Here is a 15,377-nt window from a genome sequence, read left to right as displayed (position 1 = left end):
AAAAATCCTTGTGAATTTGGAGTTTCAAAGTGGGACTGCACACGTTAAGGTATGAATATCAAAGAATGACTCTGCGGTGGGACCAGAAAGCTCTACAGTCAACTTCGTTGCTGGCAGGACTCGAACCTGCGCGGGGAGACCCCAATGGATTTCTAGTCCATCGCCTTAACCTCTCGGCCACAACAACACATAAAAACTAAAAATAAATTGAATTTTGCTAATATCAGACACTGGCTAAGTGGCTTATACAAAGACTGCCATGTGAATAATTCTGGAAGTGGCGTATATAAAGACTGCCATGTGAATAATTCTGGAACACACATAATAAGGTAAGGGTTTGGTTTTTACTAGGTAAATTACCGTTGGTGCTTATTTCCCTTGTTGGACGGTATATTTGATGGCTCCTCTTATCATGACATTTCCCCACGACTTACCTGAAAACCTTTTAAATTTGCGCATAATATCTAATGGAGATGCCGGGGATTGAACCCAGGACCTCATACATGCAAAGCATGCGCTCTACCACTGAGCTACAGCCCCTGCACAACTGCCAAAAATTACTTTGTTTTTGCGTATATAAAGGAAGAAGTGTGAGAAAAAAACAATGAATGGAGACGTTTCCAAGGGAAAACCTACTATGACTGGCAAAAAGCTAACTTGGGAAGACTGAATGCATCACTTTAAATAAAAATCCTTGTGAATTTGGAGTTTCAAAGTGGGACTGCACACGTTAAGGTATGAATATCAAAGAATGACTCTGCGGTGGGACCAGAAAGCTCTACAGTCAACTTCGTTGCTGGCAGGACTCGAACCTGCGCGGGGAGACCCCAATGGATTTCTAGTACATCGCCTTAACCTCTCGGCCACAACAACGCATAAAAACTGGATAAATTGACTTTTGCCAATATCAGACACTGGCTAAGTGGCGTATATAAAGACTGCCATGTGAATAATTCTGGAACACACATAATAAGGTAAGGGTGTGGTTTTTACTTGGTAAATTACCGTTGGTGCTTTTTTCCCTTGTTGGACGGTATATTTGATGGCTCCTCTTATCATGACATTTACCCACGACTTACCTGAAAACCTTTTAAATTTGCGCATAATGTCTAATGGAGATGCTGGGGGTTGAACCCAGGACCTCATACATGCAAAGCATGCGCTCTACCACTGAGCTACATCCCCTGCACAAATTCCAAAAATTACTTTGTTTTTGCGTATATAAAGGAAGAAGTGTGAGAAAAAAACAATGAATGGAGACGTTTCCAAGGGAAAACCTACTATGACTGGCAAAAAGCTAACTTGGGAAGACTGAATGCATCACTTTAAATAAAAATCCTTGTGAATTTGGAGTTTCAAAGTGGGACTGCACACGTTAAGGTATGAATATCAAAGAATGACTCTGCGGTGGGACCAGAAAGCTCTACAGTCAACTTCGTTGCTGGCAGGACTCGAACCTGCGCGGGGAGACCCCAATGGATTTCTAGTCCATCGCCTTAACCTCTCGGCCACAACAACACATAAAAACTAAAAATAAATTGAATTTTGCTAATATCAGACACTGGCTAAGTGGCTTATACAAAGACTGCCATGTGAATAATTCTGGAAGTGGCGTATATAAAGACTGCCATGTGAATAATTCTGGAACACACATAATAAGGTAAGGGTGTGGTTTTTACTTGGTAAATTACCGTTGGTGCTTTTTTCCCTTGTTGGACGGTATATTTGATGGCTCCTCTTATCATGACATTTCCCCATGACTTACCTGAAAACCTTTTAAATTTGCGCATAATATCTAATGGAGATGCCAGGGATTGAACCCAGGACCTCATACATGCTAAGCATGCGCTCTACCACTGAGCTACATCCCCTGCACAAATTCCAAAAATTACTTTGTTTTTTCGTATATAAAGGAAGAAGTGTGAGAAAAAAACAATGAATGGAGACGTTTCCAAGGGAAAACCTACTATGACTGGCAAAAAGCTAACTTGGGAAGACTAAATGCATCACTTTAAATAAAAATCCTTGTGAATTTGGAGTTTCAAAGTGGGACTGCACACGTTAAGGTATGAATATCAAAAAATGACTCTGCGGTGGGACCAGAAAGCTCTACAGTCAACTTCGTTGCTGGCAGGACTCGAACCTGCGCGGGGAGACCCCAATGGATTTCTAGTCCATCGCCTTAACCTCTCGGCCACAACAACACATAAAAACTAAAAATAAATTGAATCTTGCTAATATCAGACACTGGCTAAGTGGCTTATACAAAGACTGCCATGTGAATAATTCTGGAAGTGGCGTATATAAAAACTGCCATGTGAATAATTCTGGAACACACATAATAAGGTAAGGGTGTGGTTTTTACTTGGTAAATTACCGTTGGTGCTTTTTTTCCTTGTTGGACGGTATATTTGATGGCTCCTCTTATCATGACATTTCCCCACGACTTACCTGAAACACTTATTAAATTTGCGCATAATATCTAATGGAGATGCTGGGGATTGAACCCAGGACCTCATACATGCAAAGCATGCGCTCTACCACTGAGCTACATCCCCTGCACAACTGCCAAAAATTACTTTGTTTTCTCGTATATAAAGGAAGAAGTGTGAGTAAAAAACAATGAATGGAGACGTTTCCAAGGGAAAACCTAACTAAGAAAACCTAAGAAAAGCTAACTTGGGAAGACTGAATGCATCACTTTAAATAAAAATCCTTGTGAATTTGGAGTTTCAAAGTGGGACTGCACACGTTAAGGTATGAATATCAAAAAATGACTCTGCGGTGGGACCAGAAAGCTCTACAGTCAACTTCGTTGCTGGCAGGACTCGAACCTGCGCGGGGAGACCCCAATGGATTTCTAGTCCATCGCCTTAACCTCTCGGCCACAACAACACATAAAAACTAAAAGTAAATTGAATTTCGCTAATATCAGACACTGGCTAAGTGGCTTATACAAAGACTGCCATGTGAATAATTCTGGAAGTGGCGTATATAAAAACTGCCATGTGAATAATTCTGGAACACACATAATAAGGTAAGGGTGTGGTTTTTACTTGGTAAATTACCGTTGGTGCTTTTTTCCCTTGTTGGACGGTATATTTGATGGCTCCTCTTATCATGACATTTCCCCACGACTTACCTGAAAACCTTTTAAATTTGCGCATAATATCTAATGGAGATGCCGGGGATTGAACCCAGGACCTCATACATGCTAAGCATGCGCTCTACCACTGAGCTACATCCCCTGCACAAATTCCAAAAATTACTTTGTTTTTGCGTATATAAAGGAAGAAGTGTGAGAAAAAAACAATGAATGGAGACGTTTCCAAGGGAAAACCTACTATGACTGGCAAAAAGCTAACTTGGGAAGACTGAATGCATCACTTTAAATAAAAATCCTTGTGAATTTGGAGTTTCAAAGTGGGACTGCACACGTTAAGGTATGAATATGAAAAAATGACTCTGCGGTGGGACCAGAAAGCTCTACAGTCAACTTCGTTGCTGGCAGGACTCGAACCTGCGCGGGGAGACCCCAATGGATTTCTAGTCCATCGCCTTAACCTCTCGGCCACAACAACACATAAAAACTAAAAATAAATTGAATTTTGCTAATATCAGACACTGGCTAAGTGGCTTATACAAAGACTGCCATGTGAATAATTCTTGAAGTGAATACAAGGGAAAACCTACTATGACTGGCAAAAAGCTAACTTGGGAAGACTGAATGCATCACTTTAAATAAAAATCCTTGTGAATTTGGAGTTTCAAAGTGGGACTGCACACGTTAAGGTATGAATATCAAAAAATGACTCTGCGGTGGGACCAGAAAGCTCTACAGTCTACTTCGTTGCTGGCTGGACTCGAACCTGCGCGGGGAGACCCCCATGGATTTCTAGTCCATCGCCTTAACCTCTCGGCCACAACAACGGATAAAAACTGGATAAATTGACTTTTGCCAATATCAGACACTGGCTAAGTGGCGTATATAAAGACTGCCATGTGAATAATTCTGGAACACACATAATAAGGTAAGGGTGTGGTTTTTACTTGGTAAATTACCGTTGGTGCTTTTTCCCCTTGTTGGACGGTATATTTGATGGCTCCTCTTATCATGACATTTCCCCACGACTTACCTGAAAACCTTTTAAATTTGCGCATAATGTCTAATGGAGATGCTGGGGATTGAACCCAGGACCTCATACATGCAAAGCATGCGCTCTACCACTGAGCTACATCCCCTGCACAAATTACAAAAATTACTTTGTTTTTGCGTATATAAAGGAAGAAGTGTGAGAAAAAAACAATGAATGGAGACGTTTCCAAGGGAAAACCTACTATGACTGGCAAAAAGCTAACTTGGGAAGACTGAATGCATCACTTTAAATAAAAATCCTTGTGAATTTGGAGTTTCAAAGTGGGACTGCACACGTTAAGGTATGAATATCAAAGAATGACTCTGCGGTGGGACCAGAAAGCTCTACAGTCAACTTCGTTGCTGGCAGGACTCGAACCTGCGCGGGGAGACCCCAATGGATTTCTAGTCCATCGCCTTAACCTCTCGGCCACAACAACACATAAAAACTAAAAATAAATTGAATTTTGCTAATATCAGACACTGGCTAAGTGGCTTATACAAAGACTGCCATGTGAAAAATTCTTGAAGTGAATACAAGGGAAAACCTACTATGACTGGCAAAAAGCTAACTTGGGAAGACTGAATGCATCACTTTAAATAAAAATCCTTGTGAATTTGGAGTTTCAAAGTGGGACTGCACACGTTAAGGTATGAATATCAAAAAATGACTCTGCGGTGGGACCAGAAAGCTCTACAGTCTACTTCGTTGCTGGCTGGACTCGAACCTGCGCAGGGAGACCCCCATGGATTTCTAGTCCATCGCCTTAACCTCTCGGCCACAACAACGGATAAAAACTGAATAAATTGGCTTTTGCCAATATCAGACACTGGCTAAGTGGCGTATATAAAGACTGCCATGTGAATAATTCTGGAACACACATAATAAGGTAAGGGTGTGGTTTTTACTTGGTAAATTACCGTTGGTGCTTTTTTCCCTTGTTGGACGGTATATTTGATGGCTCCTCTTATCATGACATTTCCCCACGACTTACCTGAAAACCTTTTAAATTTGCGCATAATGTCTAATGGAGATGCTGGGGATTGAACCCAGGACCTCATACATGCAAAGCATGCGCTCTACCACTGAGCTACATCCCCTGCACAAATTCCAAAAATTACTTTGTTTTTGCGTATATAAAGGAAGAAGTGTGAGAAAAAAACAATGAATGGAGACGTTTCCAAGGGAAAACCTACTATGACTGGCAAAAAGCTAACTTGGGAAGACTGAATGCATCACTTTAAATAAAAATCCTTGTGAATTTGGAGTTTCAAAGTGGGACTGCACACGTTAAGGTATGAATATCAAAAAATGACTCTGCGGTGGGACCAGAAAGCTCTACAGTCAACTTCGTTGCTGGCAGGACTCGAACCTGCGCGGGGAGACCCCAATGGATTTCTAGTCCATCGCCTTAACCTCTCGGCCACAACAACACATAAAAACTAAAAATAAATTGAATTTTGCTAATATCAGACACTGGCTAAGTGGCTTATACAAAGACTGCCATGTGAATAATTCTGGAAGTGGCGTATATAAAAACTGCCATGTGAATAATTCTGGAACACACATAATAAGGTAAGGGTGTGGTTTTTACTTGGTAAATTACCGTTGGTGCTTTTTTCCCTTGTTGGACGGTATATTTGATGGCTCCTCTTATCATGACATTTCCCCACGACTTACCTGAAAACCTTTTAAATTTGCGCATAATATCTAATGGAGATGCCGGGGATTGAACCCAGGACCTCATACATGCTAAGCATGCGCTCTACCACTGAGCTACATCCCCTGCACAAATTCCAAAAATTACTTTGTTTTTGCGTATATAAAGGAAGAAGTGTGAGAAAAAAACATTGAATGGAGACGTTTCCAAGGGAAAACCTACTATGACTGGCAAAAAGCTAACTTGGGAAGACTGAATGCATCACTTTAAATAAAAATCCTTGTGAATTTGGAGTTTCAAAGTGGGACTGCACACGTTAAGGTATGAATATCAAAAAATGACTCTGCGGTGGGACCAGAAAGCTCTACAGTCAACTTCGTTGCTGGCAGGACTCGAACCTGCGCGGGGAGACCCCAATGGATTTCTAGTCAATCGCCTTAACCTCTCGGCCACAACAACCCATAAAAACTGTATAAATTGACTTTTGCCAATATCAGACACTGGCTAAGTGGCGTATATAAAGACTGCCATGTGAATAATTCTGGAACACACATAATAAGGTAAGGGTGTGGTTTTTACTTGGTAAATTACCGTTGGTGCTTTTTTTCCTTGTTGGACGGTATATTTGATGGCTCCTCTTATCATGACATTTCCCCACGACTTACCTGAAACACTTATTAAATTTGCGCATAATATCTAATGGAGATGCTGGGGATTGAACCCAGGACCTCATACATGCAAAGCATGCGCTCTACCACAGAGCTACATCCCCTGCACAACTGCCAAAAATTACTTTGTTTTCGCGTATATAAAGGAAGAAGTGTGAGTAAAAAACAATGAATGGAGACGTTTCCAAGGGAAAACCTAACTAAGAAAACCTAAGAAAAGCTAACTTGGGAAGACTGAATGCATCACTTTAAATAAAAATCCTTGTGAATTTGGAGTTTCAAAGTGGGACTGCACACGTTAAGGTATGAATATGAAAAAATGACTCTGCGGTGGGACCAGAAAGCTCTACAGTCAACTTCGTTGCTGGCAGGACTCGAACCTGCGCGGGGAGACCCCAATGGATTTCTAGTCCATCGCCTTAACCTCTCGGCCACAACAACAAGTAAAAACTAAAAATAAATTGAATTTTGCTAATATCAGACACTGGCTAAGTGGCTTATACAAAGACTGCCATGTGAATAATTCTGGAAGTGGCGTATATAAAGACTGCCATGTGAATAATTCTGGAACACACATAATAAGGTAAGGGTGTGGTTTTTACTTGCTAAATTACCGTTGGTGCTTTTTTCCCTTGTTGGACGGTATATTTGATGGCTCCTCTTATCATGACATTTCCCCACGACTTACCTGAAAACCTTTTAAATTTGCGCATAATATCTAATGGAGATGCTGGGGATTGAACCCAGGACCTCATACATGCAAAGCATGCGCTCTACCACTGAGCTACATCCCCTGCACAAATTCCAAAAATTACTTTGTTTTTGCGTATATAAAGGAAGAAGTGTGAGTAAAAAACAATGAATGGAGACGTTTCCAAGGGAAAACCTAACTAAGAAAACCTAAGAAAAGCTAACTTGGGAAGACTGAATGCATCACTTTAAATAAAAATCCTTGTGAATTTGGAGTTTCAAAGTGGGACTGCACACGTTAAGGTATGAATATCAAAAAATGACTCTGCGGTGGGACCAGAAAGCTCTGCAGTCAACTTCGTTGCTGGCAGGACTCGAACCTGCGCGGGGAGACCCCAATGGATTTCTAGTCAATCGCCTTAACCTCTCGGCCACAACAACACATAAAAACTAAAAATAAATTGAATTTTGCTAATATCAGACACTGGCTAAGTGGCTTATACAAAGACTGCCATGTGAATAATTCTGGAAGTGGCGTATATAAAGACTGCCATGTGAATAATTCTGGAACACACATAATAAGGTAAGGGTTTGGTTTTTACTAGGTAAATTACCGTTGGTGCTTATTTCCCTTGTTGGACGGTATATTTGATGGCTCCTCTTATCATGACATTTCCCCACGACTTACCTGAAAACCTTTTAAATTTGCGCATAATATCTAATGGAGATGCCGGAGATTGAACCCAGGACCTCATACATGCAAAGCATGCGCTCTACCACTGAGCTACAGCCCCTGCACAACTGCCAAAAATTACTTTGTTTTTGCGTATATAAAGGAAGAAGTGTGAGAAAAAAACAATGAATGGAGACGTTTCCAAGGGAAAACCTACTATGACTGGCAAAAAGCTAACTTGGGAAGACTGAATGCATCACTTTAAATAAAAATCCTTGTGAATTTGGAGTTTCAAAGTGGGACTGCACACGTTAAGGTATGAATATCAAAAAATGACTCTGCGGTGGGACCAGAAAGCTCTACAGTCAACTTCGTTGCTGGCAGGACTCGAACCTGCGCGGGGAGACCCCAATGGATTTCTAGTCCATCGCCTTAACCTCTCGGCCACAACAACGCATAAAAACTGGATAAATTGACTTTTGCCAATATCAGACACTGGCTAAGTGGCGTATATAAAGACTGCCATGTGAATAATTCTGGAACACACATAATAAGGTAAGGGTGTGGTTTTTACTTGGTAAATTACCGTTGGTGCTTTTTTCCCTTGTTGGACGGTATATTTGATGGCTCCTCTTATCATGACATTTACCCACGACTTACCTGAAAACCTTTTAAATTTGCGCATAATGTCTAATGGAGATGCTGGGGGTTGAACCCAGGACCTCATACATGCAAAGCATGCGCTCTACCACTGAGCTACATCCCCTGCACAAATTCCAAAAATTACTTTGTTTTTGCGTATATAAAGGAAGAAGTGTGAGAAAAAAACAATGAATGGAGACGTTTCCAAGGGAAAACCTACTATGACTGGCAAAAAGCTAACTTGGGAAGACTGAATGCATCACTTTAAATAAAAATCCTTGTGAATTTGGAGTTTCAAAGTGGGACTGCACACGTTAAGGTATGAATATCAAAGAATGACTCTGCGGTGGGACCAGAAAGCTCTACAGTCAACTTCGTTGCTGGCAGGACTCGAACCTGCGCGGGGAGACCCCAATGGATTTCTAGTCCATCGCCTTAACCTCTCGGCCACAACAACACATAAAAACTAAAAATAAATTGAATTTTGCTAATATCAGACACTGGCTAAGTGGCTTATACAAAGACTGCCATGTGAATAATTCTGGAAGTGGCGTATATAAAGACTGCCATGTGAATAATTCTGGAACACACATAATAAGGTAAGGGTGTGGTTTTTACTTGGTAAATTACCGTTGGTGCTTTTTTCCCTTGTTGGACGGTATATTTGATGGCTCCTCTTATCATGACATTTCCCCACGACTTACCTGAAAACCTTTTAAATTTGCGCATAATATCTAATGAAGATGCCAGGGATTGAACCCAGGACCTCATACATGCTAAGCATGCGCTCTACCACTGAGCTACATCCCCTGCACAAATTCCAAAAATTACTTTGTTTTTTCGTATATAAAGGAAGAAGTGTGAGAAAAAAACAATGAATGGAGACGTTTCCAAGGGAAAACCTACTATGACTGGCAAAAAGCTAACTTGGGAAGACTAAATGCATCACTTTAAATAAAAATCCTTGTGAATTTGGAGTTTCAAAGTGGGACTGCACACGTTAAGGTATGAATATCAAAAAATGACTCTGCGGTGGGACCAGAAAGCTCTACAGTCAACTTCGTTGCTGGCAGGACTCGAACCTGCGCGGGGAGACCCCAATGGATTTCTAGTCCATCGCCTTAACCTCTCGGCCACAACAACACATAAAAACTAAAAATAAATTGAATCTTGCTAATATCAGACACTGGCTAAGTGGCTTATACAAAGACTGCCATGTGAATAATTCTGGAAGTGGCGTATATAAAAACTGCCATGTGAATAATTCTGGAACACACATAATAAGGTAAGGGTGTGGTTTTTACTTGGTAAATTACCGTTGGTGCTTTTTTTCCTTGTTGGACGGTATATTTGATGGCTCCTCTTATCATGACATTTCCCCACGACTTACCTGAAACACTTATTAAATTTGCGCATAATATCTAATGGAGATGCTGGGGATTGAACCCAGGACCTCATACATGCAAAGCATGCGCTCTACCACTGAGCTACATCCCCTGCACAACTGCCAAAAATTACTTTGTTTTCTCGTATATAAAGGAAGAAGTGTGAGTAAAAAACAATGAATGGAGACGTTTCCAAGGGAAAACCTAACTAAGAAAACCTAAGAAAAGCTAACTTGGGAAGACTGAATGCATCACTTTAAATAAAAATCCTTGTGAATTTGGAGTTTCAAAGTGGGACTGCACACGTTAAGGTATGAATATCAAAAAATGACTCTGCGGTGGGACCAGAAAGCTCTACAGTCAACTTCGTTGCTGGCAGGACTCGAACCTGCGCGGGGAGACCCCAATGGATTTCTAGTCCATCGCCTTAACCTCTCGGCCACAACAACACATAAAAACTAAAAGTAAATTGAATTTCGCTAATATCAGACACTGGCTAAGTGGCTTATACAAAGACTGCCATGTGAATAATTCTGGAAGTGGCGTATATAAAAACTGCCATGTGAATAATTCTGGAACACACATAATAAGGTAAGGGTGTGGTTTTTACTTGGTAAATTACCGTTGGTGCTTTTTTCCCTTGTTGGACGGTATATTTGATGGCTCCTCTTATCATGACATTTCCCCACGACTTACCTGAAAACCTTTTAAATTTGCGCATAATATCTAATGGAGATGCCGGGGATTGAACCCAGGACCTCATACATGCTAAGCATGCGCTCTACCACTGAGCTACATCCCCTGCACAAATTCCAAAAATTACTTTGTTTTTGCGTATATAAAGGAAGAAGTGTGAGAAAAAAACAATGAATGGAGACGTTTCCAAGGGAAAACCTACTATGACTGGCAAAAAGCTAACTTGGGAAGACTGAATGCATCACTTTAAATAAAAATCCTTGTGAATTTGGAGTTTCAAAGTGGGACTGCACACGTTAAGGTATGAATATGAAAAAATGACTCTGCGGTGGGACCAGAAAGCTCTACAGTCAACTTCGTTGCTGGCAGGACTCGAACCTGCGCGGGGAGACCCCAATGGATTTCTAGTCCATCGCCTTAACCTCTCGGCCACAACAACACATAAAAACTAAAAATAAATTGAATTTTGCTAATATCAGACACTGGCTAAGTGGCTTATACAAAGACTGCCATGTGAATAATTCTGGAAGTGGCGTATATAAAGACTGCCATGTGAATAATTCTGGAACACACATAATAAGGTAAGGGTGTGGTTTTTACTTGGTAAATTACCGTTGGTGCTTTTTTTCCTTGTTGGACGGTATATTTGATGGCTCCTCTTATCATGACATTTCCCCACGACTTACCTGAAACACTTATTAAATTTGCGCATAATATCTAATGGAGATGCTGGGGATTGAACCCAGGACCTCATACATGCAAAGCATGCGCTCTACCACTGAGCTACATCCCCTGCAAAACTGCCAAAAATCACTTTGTTTTCTCGTATATAAAGGAAGAAGTGTGAGTAAAAAACAATGAATGGAGACGTTTCCAAGGGAAAACCTAACTAAGAAAACCTAAGAAAAGCTAACTTGGGAAGACTGAATGCATCACTTTAAATAAAAATCCTTGTGAATTTGGAGTTTCAAAGTGGGACTGCACACGTTAAGGTATGAACATCAAAAAATGACTCTGCGGTGGGACCAGAAAGCTCTACAGTCAACTCCGTTGCTGGCAGGACCCGAACCTGCGCGGGGAGACCCCAATGGATTTCTAGTCCATCGCCTTAACCTCTCGGCCACAACAACGCATAAAAACTGGATAAATTGACTTTTGCCAATATCAGACACTGGCTAAGTGGCGTATATAAAGACTGCCATGTGAATAATTCTGGAACACACATAATAAGGTAAGGGTGTGGTTTTTACTTGGTAAATTACCGTTGGTGCTTTTTTTCCTTGTTGGACGGTATATTTGATGGCTCCTCTTATCATGACATTTCCCCACGACTTACCTGAAACACTTATTAAATTTGCGCATAATATCTAATGGAGATGCTGGGGATTGAACCCAGGACCTCATACATGCAAAGCATGCGCTCTACCACTGAGCTACATCCCCTGCACAACTGCCAAAAATTACTTTGTTTTCGCGTATATAAAGGAAGAAGTGTGAGTAAAAAACAATGAATGGAGACGTTTCTAAGGGAAAACCTAACTAAGAAAACCTAAGAAAAGCTAACTTGGGAAGACTGAATGCATCACTTTAAATAAAAATCCTTGTGAATTTGGAGTTTCAAAGTGGGACTGCACACGTTAAGGTATGAATATCAAAAAATGACTCTGCGGTGGGACCAGAAAGCTCTACAGTCAACTTCGTTGCTGGCAGGACTCGAACCTGCGCAGGGAGACCCCAATGGATTTCTAGTCCATCGCCTTAACCTCTCGGCCACAACAACACATAAAAACTAAAAATAAATTGAATTTCGCTAATATCAGACACTGGCTAAGTGGCTTATACAAAGACTGCCATGTGAATAATTCTGGAAGTGGCGTATATAAAGACTGCCATGTGAATAATTCTGGAAAACACATAATAAGGTAAGGGTTTGGTTTTTACTAGGTAAATTACCGTTGGTGCTTTTTTCCCTTGTTGGACGGTATATTTGATGGCTCCTCTTATCATGACATTTCCCCACGACTTACCTGAAAACCTTTTAAATTTGCGCATAATATCTAATGGAGATGCCGGGGATTGAACCCAGGACCTCATACATGCAAAGCATGCGCTCTACCACTGAGCTACACCCCCTGCACAACTGCCAAAAATTACTTCGTTTTTGCGTATATAAAGGAAGAAGTGTGAGAAAAAAACAATGAATGGAGACGTTTCCAAGGGAAAACCTACTATGACTGGCAAAAAGCTAACTTGAGAGAAAGCTCTACAGTCAACTTCGTTGCTCGAACCTGCGCAGGGAGACCCCCATGGATTTCTAGTCCATCGCCTTAACCTCTCGGCCACAACAACGCATAAAAACTGGATAAATTGACTTTTGCCAATATCAGACACTGGCTAAGTGGCGTATATAAAGACTGCCATGTGAATAATTCTGGAACACACATAATAAGGTAAGGGTGTGGTTTTTACTTGGTAAATTACCGTTGGTGCTTTTTTCCCTTGTTGGACGGTATATTTGATGGCTCCTCTTATCATGACATTTACCCACGACTTACCTGAAAACCTTTTAAATTTGCGCATAATGTCTAATGGAGATGCTGGGGGTTGAACCCAGGACCTCATACGTGCAAAGCATGCGCTCTACCACTGAGCTACATCCCCTGCACAAATTCCAAAAATTACTTTGTTTTTGCGTATATAAAGGAAGAAGTGTGAGAAAAAAACAATGAATGGAGACGTTTCCAAGGGAAAACCTACTATGACTGGCAAAAAGCTAACTTGGGAAGACTGAATGCATCACTTTAAATAAAAATCCTTGTGAATTTGGAGTTTCAAAGTGGGACTGCACACGTTAAGGTATGAATATCAAAAAATGACTCTGCGGTGGGACCAGAAAGCTCTACAGTCAACTTCGTTGCTGGCAGGACTCGAACCTGCGCGGGGAGACCCCAATGGATTTCTAGTCCATCGCCTTAACCTCTCGGCCACAACAACACATAAAAACTAAAAATAAATTGAATTTTGCTAATATCAGACACTGGCTAAGTGGCTTATACAAAGACTGCCATGTGAATAATTCTGGAAGTGGCGTATATAAAAACTGCCATGTGAATAATTCTGGAACACACATAATAAGGTAAGGGTGTGGTTTTTACTTGGTAAATTACCGTTGGTGCTTTTTTCCCTTGTTGGACGGTATATTTGATGGCTCCTCTTATCATGACATTTCCCCACGACTTACCTGAAAACCTTTTAAATTTGCGCATAATATCTAATGGAGATGCCGGGGATTGAACCCAGGACCTCATACATGCTAAGCATGCGCTCTACCACTGAGCTACATCCCCTGCACAAATTCCAAAAATTACTTTGTTTTTGCGTATATAAAGGAAGAAGTGTGAGAAAAAAACAATGAATGGAGACGTTTCCAAGGGAAAACCTACTATGACTGGCAAAAAGCTAACTTGGGAAGACTGAATGCATCACTTTAAATAAAAATCCTTGTGAATTTGGAGTTTCAAAGTGGGACTGCACACGTTAAGGTATGAATATCAAAAAATGACTCTGCGGTGGGACCAGAAAGCTCTACAGTCAACTTCGTTGCTGGCAGGACTCGAACCTGCGCGGGGAGACCCCAATGGATTTCTAGTCAATCGCCTTAACCTCTCGGCCACAACAACCCATAAAAACTGTATAAATTGACTTTTGCCAATATCAGACACTGGCTAAGTGGCGTATATAAAGACTGCCATGTGAATAATTCTGGAACACACATAATAAGGTAAGGGTGTGGTTTTTACTTGGTAAATTACCGTTGGTGCTTTTTTTCCTTGTTGGACGGTATATTTGATGGCTCCTCTTATCATGACATTTCCCCACGACTTACCTGAAACACTTATTAAATTTGCGCATAATATCTAATGGAGATGCTGGGGATTGAACCCAGGACCTCATACATGCAAAGCATGCGCTCTACCACAGAGCTACATCCCCTGCACAACTGCCAAAAATTACTTTGTTTTCGCGTATATAAAGGAAGAAGTGTGAGTAAAAAACAATGAATGGAGACGTTTCCAAGGGAAAACCTAACTAAGAAAACCTAAGAAAAGCTAACTTGGGAAGACTGAATGCATCACTTTAAATAAAAATCCTTGTGAATTTGGAGTTTCAAAGTGGGACTGCACACGTTAAGGTATGAATATGAAAAAATGACTCTGCGGTGGGACCAGAAAGCTCTACAGTCAACTTCGTTGCTGGCAGGACTCGAACCTGCGCGGGGAGACCCCAATGGATTTCTAGTCCATCGCCTTAACCTCTCGGCCACAACAACAAGTAAAAACTAAAAATAAATTGAATTTTGCTAATATCAGACACTGGCTAAGTGGCTTATACAAAGACTGCCATGTGAATAATTCTGGAAGTGGCGTATATAAAGACTGCCATGTGAATAATTCTGGAACACACATAATAAGGTAAGGGTTTGGTTTTTACTAGGTAAATTACCGTTGGTGCTTTTTTCCCTTGTTGGACGGTATATTTGATGGCTCCTCTTATCATGACATTTCCCCACGACTTACCTGAAAACCTTTTAAATTTGCGCATAATATCTAATGGAGATGCCGGGGATTGAACCCAGGACCTCATACATGCAAAGCATGCGCTCTACCACTGAGCTACACCCCCTGCACAACTGCCAAAAATTACTTTGTTTTTGCGTATATAAAGGAAGAAGTGTGAGAAAAAAACAATGAATGGAGACGTTTCCAAGGGAAAACCTACTATGACTGGCAAAAAGCTAACTTGGGAAGACTGAATGCATCACTTTAA

At 40.9% G+C, this 15,377-nt stretch overlaps 36 non-coding genes across 36 annotated transcripts; all 36 read right to left on the bottom strand.

Moving 5' to 3' along the window:
- Positions 1–105: 105 nt before the first annotated feature.
- On the bottom strand, positions 106–187 carry trnas-aga (transfer RNA serine (anticodon AGA)). The gene has a single exon. It is a non-coding gene; the product is annotated as a tRNA-Ser (tRNA).
- Positions 188–468: 281 nt separating this feature from the next.
- On the bottom strand, positions 469–540 carry trnaa-ugc (transfer RNA alanine (anticodon UGC)). Its single transcript has one exon. It is a non-coding gene; the product is annotated as a tRNA-Ala (tRNA).
- Positions 541–1,113: 573 nt separating this feature from the next.
- On the bottom strand, positions 1,114–1,185 carry trnaa-ugc (transfer RNA alanine (anticodon UGC)). Its single transcript has one exon. It is a non-coding gene; the product is annotated as a tRNA-Ala (tRNA).
- Positions 1,186–1,436: 251 nt separating this feature from the next.
- trnas-aga (transfer RNA serine (anticodon AGA)) lies at positions 1,437–1,518 on the bottom strand. Its single transcript has one exon. It is a non-coding gene; the product is annotated as a tRNA-Ser (tRNA).
- Positions 1,519–1,799: 281 nt separating this feature from the next.
- On the bottom strand, positions 1,800–1,871 carry trnaa-agc (transfer RNA alanine (anticodon AGC)). The gene has a single exon. It is a non-coding gene; the product is annotated as a tRNA-Ala (tRNA).
- A 251-nt stretch (positions 1,872–2,122) lies between these two features.
- trnas-aga (transfer RNA serine (anticodon AGA)) lies at positions 2,123–2,204 on the bottom strand. Its single transcript has one exon. It is a non-coding gene; the product is annotated as a tRNA-Ser (tRNA).
- A 282-nt stretch (positions 2,205–2,486) lies between these two features.
- On the bottom strand, positions 2,487–2,558 carry trnaa-ugc (transfer RNA alanine (anticodon UGC)). The gene has a single exon. It is a non-coding gene; the product is annotated as a tRNA-Ala (tRNA).
- A 255-nt stretch (positions 2,559–2,813) lies between these two features.
- On the bottom strand, positions 2,814–2,895 carry trnas-aga (transfer RNA serine (anticodon AGA)). The gene has a single exon. It is a non-coding gene; the product is annotated as a tRNA-Ser (tRNA).
- A 281-nt stretch (positions 2,896–3,176) lies between these two features.
- On the bottom strand, positions 3,177–3,248 carry trnaa-agc (transfer RNA alanine (anticodon AGC)). Its single transcript has one exon. It is a non-coding gene; the product is annotated as a tRNA-Ala (tRNA).
- A 251-nt stretch (positions 3,249–3,499) lies between these two features.
- Positions 3,500–3,581, bottom strand: trnas-aga (transfer RNA serine (anticodon AGA)). The gene has a single exon. It is a non-coding gene; the product is annotated as a tRNA-Ser (tRNA).
- A 589-nt stretch (positions 3,582–4,170) lies between these two features.
- On the bottom strand, positions 4,171–4,242 carry trnaa-ugc (transfer RNA alanine (anticodon UGC)). The gene has a single exon. It is a non-coding gene; the product is annotated as a tRNA-Ala (tRNA).
- Positions 4,243–4,493: 251 nt separating this feature from the next.
- trnas-aga (transfer RNA serine (anticodon AGA)) lies at positions 4,494–4,575 on the bottom strand. The gene has a single exon. It is a non-coding gene; the product is annotated as a tRNA-Ser (tRNA).
- A 589-nt stretch (positions 4,576–5,164) lies between these two features.
- trnaa-ugc (transfer RNA alanine (anticodon UGC)) lies at positions 5,165–5,236 on the bottom strand. Its single transcript has one exon. It is a non-coding gene; the product is annotated as a tRNA-Ala (tRNA).
- Positions 5,237–5,487: 251 nt separating this feature from the next.
- On the bottom strand, positions 5,488–5,569 carry trnas-aga (transfer RNA serine (anticodon AGA)). Its single transcript has one exon. It is a non-coding gene; the product is annotated as a tRNA-Ser (tRNA).
- Positions 5,570–5,850: 281 nt separating this feature from the next.
- On the bottom strand, positions 5,851–5,922 carry trnaa-agc (transfer RNA alanine (anticodon AGC)). Its single transcript has one exon. It is a non-coding gene; the product is annotated as a tRNA-Ala (tRNA).
- A 574-nt stretch (positions 5,923–6,496) lies between these two features.
- On the bottom strand, positions 6,497–6,568 carry trnaa-ugc (transfer RNA alanine (anticodon UGC)). The gene has a single exon. It is a non-coding gene; the product is annotated as a tRNA-Ala (tRNA).
- Positions 6,569–6,823: 255 nt separating this feature from the next.
- trnas-aga (transfer RNA serine (anticodon AGA)) lies at positions 6,824–6,905 on the bottom strand. Its single transcript has one exon. It is a non-coding gene; the product is annotated as a tRNA-Ser (tRNA).
- A 281-nt stretch (positions 6,906–7,186) lies between these two features.
- Positions 7,187–7,258, bottom strand: trnaa-ugc (transfer RNA alanine (anticodon UGC)). Its single transcript has one exon. It is a non-coding gene; the product is annotated as a tRNA-Ala (tRNA).
- Positions 7,259–8,199: 941 nt separating this feature from the next.
- Positions 8,200–8,281, bottom strand: trnas-aga (transfer RNA serine (anticodon AGA)). Its single transcript has one exon. It is a non-coding gene; the product is annotated as a tRNA-Ser (tRNA).
- Positions 8,282–8,521: 240 nt separating this feature from the next.
- trnaa-ugc (transfer RNA alanine (anticodon UGC)) lies at positions 8,522–8,593 on the bottom strand. The gene has a single exon. It is a non-coding gene; the product is annotated as a tRNA-Ala (tRNA).
- A 251-nt stretch (positions 8,594–8,844) lies between these two features.
- On the bottom strand, positions 8,845–8,926 carry trnas-aga (transfer RNA serine (anticodon AGA)). The gene has a single exon. It is a non-coding gene; the product is annotated as a tRNA-Ser (tRNA).
- A 281-nt stretch (positions 8,927–9,207) lies between these two features.
- Positions 9,208–9,279, bottom strand: trnaa-agc (transfer RNA alanine (anticodon AGC)). Its single transcript has one exon. It is a non-coding gene; the product is annotated as a tRNA-Ala (tRNA).
- A 251-nt stretch (positions 9,280–9,530) lies between these two features.
- Positions 9,531–9,612, bottom strand: trnas-aga (transfer RNA serine (anticodon AGA)). Its single transcript has one exon. It is a non-coding gene; the product is annotated as a tRNA-Ser (tRNA).
- Positions 9,613–9,894: 282 nt separating this feature from the next.
- On the bottom strand, positions 9,895–9,966 carry trnaa-ugc (transfer RNA alanine (anticodon UGC)). Its single transcript has one exon. It is a non-coding gene; the product is annotated as a tRNA-Ala (tRNA).
- Positions 9,967–10,221: 255 nt separating this feature from the next.
- trnas-aga (transfer RNA serine (anticodon AGA)) lies at positions 10,222–10,303 on the bottom strand. The gene has a single exon. It is a non-coding gene; the product is annotated as a tRNA-Ser (tRNA).
- A 281-nt stretch (positions 10,304–10,584) lies between these two features.
- Positions 10,585–10,656, bottom strand: trnaa-agc (transfer RNA alanine (anticodon AGC)). Its single transcript has one exon. It is a non-coding gene; the product is annotated as a tRNA-Ala (tRNA).
- Positions 10,657–10,907: 251 nt separating this feature from the next.
- trnas-aga (transfer RNA serine (anticodon AGA)) lies at positions 10,908–10,989 on the bottom strand. Its single transcript has one exon. It is a non-coding gene; the product is annotated as a tRNA-Ser (tRNA).
- A 282-nt stretch (positions 10,990–11,271) lies between these two features.
- On the bottom strand, positions 11,272–11,343 carry trnaa-ugc (transfer RNA alanine (anticodon UGC)). Its single transcript has one exon. It is a non-coding gene; the product is annotated as a tRNA-Ala (tRNA).
- A 578-nt stretch (positions 11,344–11,921) lies between these two features.
- On the bottom strand, positions 11,922–11,993 carry trnaa-ugc (transfer RNA alanine (anticodon UGC)). The gene has a single exon. It is a non-coding gene; the product is annotated as a tRNA-Ala (tRNA).
- A 618-nt stretch (positions 11,994–12,611) lies between these two features.
- On the bottom strand, positions 12,612–12,683 carry trnaa-ugc (transfer RNA alanine (anticodon UGC)). The gene has a single exon. It is a non-coding gene; the product is annotated as a tRNA-Ala (tRNA).
- A 456-nt stretch (positions 12,684–13,139) lies between these two features.
- trnaa-ugc (transfer RNA alanine (anticodon UGC)) lies at positions 13,140–13,211 on the bottom strand. Its single transcript has one exon. It is a non-coding gene; the product is annotated as a tRNA-Ala (tRNA).
- Positions 13,212–13,462: 251 nt separating this feature from the next.
- trnas-aga (transfer RNA serine (anticodon AGA)) lies at positions 13,463–13,544 on the bottom strand. The gene has a single exon. It is a non-coding gene; the product is annotated as a tRNA-Ser (tRNA).
- A 281-nt stretch (positions 13,545–13,825) lies between these two features.
- trnaa-agc (transfer RNA alanine (anticodon AGC)) lies at positions 13,826–13,897 on the bottom strand. The gene has a single exon. It is a non-coding gene; the product is annotated as a tRNA-Ala (tRNA).
- Positions 13,898–14,471: 574 nt separating this feature from the next.
- Positions 14,472–14,543, bottom strand: trnaa-ugc (transfer RNA alanine (anticodon UGC)). The gene has a single exon. It is a non-coding gene; the product is annotated as a tRNA-Ala (tRNA).
- Positions 14,544–14,798: 255 nt separating this feature from the next.
- Positions 14,799–14,880, bottom strand: trnas-aga (transfer RNA serine (anticodon AGA)). The gene has a single exon. It is a non-coding gene; the product is annotated as a tRNA-Ser (tRNA).
- Positions 14,881–15,161: 281 nt separating this feature from the next.
- trnaa-ugc (transfer RNA alanine (anticodon UGC)) lies at positions 15,162–15,233 on the bottom strand. Its single transcript has one exon. It is a non-coding gene; the product is annotated as a tRNA-Ala (tRNA).
- Between the last annotated feature and the right edge of the window lie 144 nt (positions 15,234–15,377).

Source organism: Gasterosteus aculeatus, chromosome 5 (genome assembly GCF_964276395.1).
Source record: "Gasterosteus aculeatus chromosome 5, fGasAcu3.hap1.1, whole genome shotgun sequence".
Taxonomy (NCBI): domain Eukaryota; kingdom Metazoa; phylum Chordata; class Actinopteri; order Perciformes; family Gasterosteidae; genus Gasterosteus; species Gasterosteus aculeatus.
Note: the sequence above shows the minus strand (reverse complement) of the source record. Positions and strands in the feature narration are given on the sequence as shown.